General features: G+C 36.1%; 1 pseudogene; it reads right to left on the bottom strand.

Annotated features, from left to right (window-relative positions):
• The window catches only part of LOC109841882, an 8,479-nt pseudogene continuing 2,237 nt past the window's right edge, over nt 1,124-7,365 (bottom strand).

Below are 7,365 nucleotides of genomic sequence, written 5' to 3'. Positions count from 1 at the left end.
CCGGGAGTGGGGAGCGGAGACGTAGGACGGAAGGTCCGAACTCCGTGATCATATTGCTTGTTTGAGTGTGCTTTGGCGTTCATTCATTTTTATGTTCATATCTTATATCGCCATTGTCATTAGCTCATTATCTATATCATCCACTATCTAGTTCATATTGTTTACCCTTGTGTTAGTTTATATATCCTTGCATATATATTTTATCATATAGGATATATCTTATTGTTCATATTGCTTATCCTAGCTTACATATATTGTTGTATTTCATACTTGCAAGAATAACTTGTTAATATACTTTAATTGGCATATAATCGGATTAGATTAGCATAAGACCCTAATCACCCCCCCTCTAGGGTCTAACATAATAAACTGGACACCCGAATATCCAAAGTAACTCATAGTCGCTAGCCACCGAACCAGACCAAAGCTCCATAGGAGTCTACCCATGTATCACAGTGCATAACAACTTATTCACGAGATGGCTCGCATAAACCAAATCCTTGTCCTAAAATGATCTCGACAATCCACTCTGTGACATCATATATCACACCTTCTCCAATAAGGTACGGTTCAATCTCTCAGCCAGCCCATTTTGTTGCGATGTCTCTTGAACTGTGAAGTGTTGCCTAATGTTGTGATCTCGACAAAACTGTAGAAAAAGATCACTCTTATACTCTCTACCATTATCTGAACAAAGTGTTCTCACTTTTCTACCTGTCTACAGCTCTACTTTCTTCTTTCACTCCACAAAATATCTAGGACCTCATATTTATACTTCATGGTATATACCCAATTTTTCCTGGAATAGTCATCAATGAAAGTGACCAAATAGTTAGCCCCACCAAGTGATGTGTGCTTGGAAGGGCCCCAAATATATGTGTGAATATAATCAAATATACTTTGGGTGTTATGAATTGTTATGCCAAACATCAGTTTAGTCTTCTTCCCAAGTACACACTGCTCACACATCTCCATCTTACAGGTCTTTGCATATTTCAATAGCCCCTATTTCCCTAATGTCTATAGGGACTTATCACCAGTGTGTCCTAATCTCATGTGCCATAAGCTGGTAGTATCATCCTCTGTAGTGATAGAAGCTTCCAGACCCTTTGTAACTGTCTTGCTATTCAAGTAGTATAGGTTTTTTCCCCTGACATCTCGCATCACCACCATAGACCTTTTTGTGATCTTCAAAGCGACATTCTCTAAAATCACCCGATAACCTGTTGCCTCCAAAGTTCCAAGAAAAATGATGTTCTTTGTCAACTGTGGAACGAACCTCACTTCATTCAGTTCCCTAGTCACCCCGTCATATATCATGGTTCGGACTGTACCAATACCACTAATAGGGCATACATGATCATTACTCATAAGCACGACATCCTCTCTTTTCAACTCCTCAAAGCTGGAGAACTAATCCCTCCTAGGGTAAATGTGATATGTAGCTTCTAAATCTAACATCCACTCCGTAGAGTCGGTATAGCAAACTAACGGTAGTGCAGAGCAAGAGTAGCCCAAAGAATCCGAATCTGAATTGTCACCAACTGCCTTGGCAACATTTACTTCTGAAGTTAGTACAGCTTTCCCCTTATTCTTTCCGGATTTGTCCTTCAACTTTGAGCAGTCGATCTTCTAATGTCCCTCTTCTTTACAAAAACGACATTGATTCATACCAACACTCTTATAGCCACTTCTATTCTTTGATTTTGAGCGGTTGACTTGGCGGCGGTTTAGACTACGGTCTCTAACTGCTAATGCATCTTTCGATACATTCTCGGAGGGTTCGCCATCATTCTTCCTCAACTCATAATTCACCAACATCGAGGTCACCTCCTTATAGCTAACAATAATTCTTCCAATGATCATAGTGAGAACGAATATACCATAATCATCCTCCGACAATGAACACAATAGTAGCATCGCCTTGTCTTCATCCTTAACCATGATATCCACATTGACCATATCTGAAAGTAACTTCGTGAAGTTGTTGACATGCTCCCTAATGGAAAATCCCTTTTCATCTTGAACTGGTAAAACCTCTTCTTCAAGTAAAGTTGATTCTCAATACTCTCAGTAAGGTACTTTTTATTGAGCGTTTCCCACAATCTCTTCGCCAACGTCTCGTTCATCACATCATAAATAAGATCCAGCGTCAAGCATGACCGAATAACTCCATAAGCCCTACTGTTTATTTTCTTCCAAACCTTATCCTCTATATCAGTGAGTTTCTTTTATAACTCAAGAGTCTCCTTCAGGTTTTGTGCATCCAACGCATCCATCATCTGACATCTCTACAAACCAAAATTAATCTTGTCATCGAAATTCGGAACATCAATCTTTATATTATTGATGCTCAGACTTTGTATCGCCTTCGTAAAAGACGAACATGATGTGCTTGCTTCTCTCATATTGTCGATCTAACTCTTTAAATAGGAATCCTTCAGCAAATCCTTCGAACAAGCCCTAATCCAAACCTAGAGCTCTGATATCACTTGTTGTGTGTAGCAGAGCGCGAATTACACCAACAAGGACGAGAAAGATCACAACCAAACACAAGCACAAATCACAATCACAGCAAGATAACAAATTTAACATGGCTCGGCAAGTTTTCTACGTCCACGAGGTAAGGAGAGGGAGTTCTTACTATTAGAAATCAAGAAAATACAAATAGGGTTACAAAACTCACCAATAAACCCTTGAACAAAGCTTTATAGATCTCTCACAAATTCTCCCACAATTGATGCACTATTCTCTCTCAAAAGCTACTCAAAAACGTCATTGCTTAACCCTAATTAATCATGTTTAGTATTTTATACAAACAGCAAACGAAATGGGTCAAAAATCCAAAACCCAGCGCAAGGAAACGACAGAAACAAAAAATCCTACAGGGTTTGGCCGGTCAACCGGACCTGACACTGCGGTCAACCGCCAAAAGTCAAGAGACCTCCCAGATTACATGCACATTTCCGGTCGACTGCAGCTGATCTCGCGATCGACCAGCAATCTTCCAGACTATTTTTCTGATTTGTTTCTTCAACTACTCACCACTTCTACATGGGGGATATTATTTGACAAACTAGAACCTGCTTACACGTTTGAGATCCTTGTTCATGAATTGTATAATGGCTTTCCATCACTTTATGGATAGTGTAAAGCTTAAGTAGGACATACCGACATACTTCAGACATCGAAACATACCAAGTATGAGCTGAAGGAAGGTGGTCGAAGCTTCGACAGGCTTTATAGATCTGAAACCTTTGTGAGCCAAATCTTCCTTGAAGTGTGCTAAAACCTTCCAAAGGAACCTGCAAGTTTGAAGCAATTTAAATGAATCAAACTAAGCAGGAAATTTACATCACAGCAAACAAGCAAGATAAACTGTTAGCCTATTGGTGGGTACATGCTCAGAAACAAATGTCTAAATCCATAATCACAATGTAGTGATGACTACACTATTAACCACATGATGACTACACTACTGATGTTTCCACGTGATTGTACATATAGAATCTCGGCAACAACAGCTTGGGGTGAATGGCCGTAGTGGAAAGGATAGACTCGATCTCTTCTAAAATTTCTCTCAGCCGTACAGTTTTTATTTTATTTAGGAAAATGATTTATTGCATGACTATGCTTCCACCTGCATGATGCTAAATTCTGATATGAGGATGCATTACAAGCCTTTCCCATCACTACATCACCGTAATATAGTTCCTGCCTCTTATAAGGAAGTGGCAAGTGCGAAGAATATGTGACAAGATTTTCAATCAGTGGCCACAGAAGGATAAGGGCCTTTTGGCATTAAAAGATCTTCACATTGTGATCTTGATGGTTTATAAGTAAGAATAATTCATTTGCTGTATCATTTTGTCTGTTTGATAAATTTACATTACAGATTTAGGCACTACATGTTTTTTCCTTGCAGTTCTGTGAATAAGCAACTTCTTAGTCCTTATAGAGAACCACCCTCAATGTTCAGTTTTAAGACAAAGTAAAGGTATTGTTGGAACAAACTCTTATTTCATACTAACATAAGAAACTAGATGTTTTCTATGTAATGAGTTTTGTCAACAAAAAGACCGTCTGCTTCTCTGCCATTCTTTGCGCTGACATAATACTTTTATGAAGCTGTTGGTCCTTGGAGAAGTTTGTTGTTATCTTCTCCATGTGATAACCATATGAGGTGTTATAGGATTGCTCTATGGTCGCTCCATGCATGGTTGGTTTTTAGTTTTACTTTTGCCATCCTTTTGAACATTTTCTTTTGAAGTAAAAGGAAGACTATGGCATGTGTTTCCAGTGTAGATGTCCTGTGGAGACCAACAGCTGATAACAAATATTTGGGATATATAAAAAATTGGGTTAATTGTAGATAGACCCCTGTGCTATTGGACAATCACGGATATAACCCCCATAGTTCTATTATTGCAGATAGACCCCTAAGTGAAAATTTTGACTCTTTTACTCATAGGAGAGAAAATTTTTCTTTTGACAAATAGGCCTCCTGAAGGTAAAGAGTTAAAATAAAGGACTCTCAAGGGATCTATCTACAACAATAGACCTCTAGGGGGTCAATGTGTAATTGGGCGATAGAATAAGGGGTCTACCAACAATGAAACCTAAAAGCTTTACTGCGATTTGTGTTTCTACTATGAAAGCCTTTGGATTTTCTAAACAAGTCTCAATTTTTTTCTAATGCATTCACTTTTGTGTCTCACCAGAAAATAAGAATGTAATTTTAGCATAATGTTTTTTATCAAGCTTTTACATATTTGTACTTGCAATAGCTTAGATTACGGGTTGTTCTTGATGACATACATGATTAGCTTTGCCTCAATTCAACCGATTTTAATAGATCAAAAGAATTGCGCAAGACATAGAGCTCATATCATAGCCATGTTTCCATCTAAAGGGAGAGCATTTGAATCGGGGAAAACATCGAAAGTGTAGCGTTTATTTTGTGATTTCGATGTATTTTATGTAGACAATGGTACAGACTTTTGGTGGGTATATGTCGTTCATTTTATATCCTTGTGTATATTGTCATGTTTGATGTATATTGTGATCTTGGATGTATGTTATAGTAATCGATGTATTTTGAGTGAAAATTGGTGTTGGATATGATGGGATCTTTATGTTCCCTTATGTATTTCGCGGTCCTAGATGTATTTTATAGTAATCAATGTATTTTTGTGTGGACAATGGTATTAGATATGGTTGTGGTCCCTTATGAAAGTATAGTGTGATTTTATAAAAGCATAGCGTGATATTATGAAGTATAGCATGATCTTATGAAAGTATAGCTAGAGGGTTATTCTGAAAGTATAGCGTGATATTATAAAAGTATAGCGAGTTATTATGAAAGTATAGCATGATAGTATGAAAGTATAGTGGGTTATTATGAAAGTATAGCGTGATATAATGAAAGTGTAGCGGGTTATTCTGAAAGTATAGCATGGTATTATAAAAGTATATCAAGTATAACGTGATAATTAATATTAAAGTATAGAGGGTTATTATAAAAGTATAGTGTGATAATATGAAACTATATATAGCGTGATCTTATCAAAGTATAGTGGGTTATTCTGAAACTATAGCATCATATTATAAAAGTATAGCATGATACTATAAAAGTATAGCGAGATATTATAAAAGTATAGCGAGTTATTATGAAAGTATAGCGAGTTACTCTGAAAGTATATATAGTGTGATATTATGAAAGGATAGCGGTTATTATGAAAGTATAGAGTGATATTATGAAAGTATAGCGGCTTATTCTAAAAATATCGGGTTATTATGAAAGTAGAGTGAGTTATTATGAAAAATATAGCATGATAGTATGAAAGAACAGCAGGTTATTATGAAAGATAGTCAACTAAAAATCAAATTTAACTAACTATAAAATGTGAAATAATTTTCATTAATTCATGAATAATAATGTGAAATGTTTTTCATGAATAAATGAGAAATTAATATTATAAATTAAGTAGTTAAGTAAAATGAAAAATTATACCTTAAATTATTTAAAAAGTCCACCAAAATCAAGCAACCACGTCTACGTATTAATAAAGAAAAAATTTTTTTAAGGACCCAAAATATGGGACCAATAAAGGGGACAAGTGATGTGTCCCCCTCCTATTGGATAATGAGTTGGCCATCATTAATGATGGCCAATTCATTATCCAATAGGTGAGGGACACCTCACTTGTCCCCTTTATTGGTCTCATATTTTGGGTCTCTGTAGCAAAGCTCATTAATAAAGTTAAGAATTAATTGATGGATGCATAAGAGTGGTTGAGAATTAATTTATGGGTTCAAAAAGAAAATAATGGAAGAGAGAGGAGAATTAATTGAGAGGGAGAGAAGGGGGAGCGTTAGGGGAAAGGTATAATTGGAATTTTAAAAATTTTTAAGGAGGCCCGCATATGAAACAATGCTGGAACAAAGGATGAGGGGTTGGAGAAGGATATAATTAGATTTTTAAAAAAATTTAAGAGGAGCCTATGTATGTATTGTATTTTCTTCGTAAACAAATGTTTCTTATATTCGTAGGAACCGAACCAAACAGGCTTAGTACGTCTTTCTTTAACCAGTTCACAGTCTAAATTGTCTCGCGTTAAACCCGAGCCAGTTGCGTCCGGGGTCCACACGTGCTTCAAAATATACCCAGCGAGACATTGATGCTCTCTGTTGATAGATCTTTACCTTTCCTAGAAAAACAAAAACTCTACTCGTCTCATCACATGTATTTCTTCAAAGATGATACTAACTACATGATATTGATTGATATAATGAAAAATAAAACAATGAGCTTCCAGCTATGGATCGATGTAGACCCCTTTGTCATGTGCACCGCCAATCCAAAACATCAAACAACTCCCACTTGTGTTTGTAATTTTACTTGATTTATTTACTCCAAAGAGAAATACATAAATATATACAAACATTACACCACAACACAACCCACAGCACAAGCCAGTCTAGATTCCTTCTCTAGACATCAACAAAAAAAATCAAACAATCTCCAAAATTACATATATCAACCACAAAAAAATAAGTAACATTTCAATTTCTCGAGGGACCCTCTCCCCAAAATTATTCTTCTTTCCCAAATCATAATCATATCCGGGAAATGATGGTCCATGACATTAAATATACATCTAAATGGTATCAATCTGTATGTGAATCTCGAAATCTAATAATGCAAGGGCTGATATTCATCCGGTGCATATTTAATCTTATGAACCCGAGTGCGCTTGGTACTTTTCCTTCAATTACACACTTGCAACTTATATAACAAACCAGCAAAAAATTCAAAAAATAATAATAACAACAACAATAATTAATTAAAGCAAAATCATCAAA

This window comes from Asparagus officinalis, chromosome 5 (genome assembly GCF_001876935.1).
Source record: "Asparagus officinalis chromosome 5, Aspof.V1, whole genome shotgun sequence".
In the NCBI taxonomy this organism is placed as follows: Eukaryota; Viridiplantae; Streptophyta; class Magnoliopsida; order Asparagales; family Asparagaceae; genus Asparagus; species Asparagus officinalis.
The sequence above is the reverse complement of the archived record's forward strand: the minus strand, read 5'-3'. Positions and strand labels throughout refer to the sequence as shown.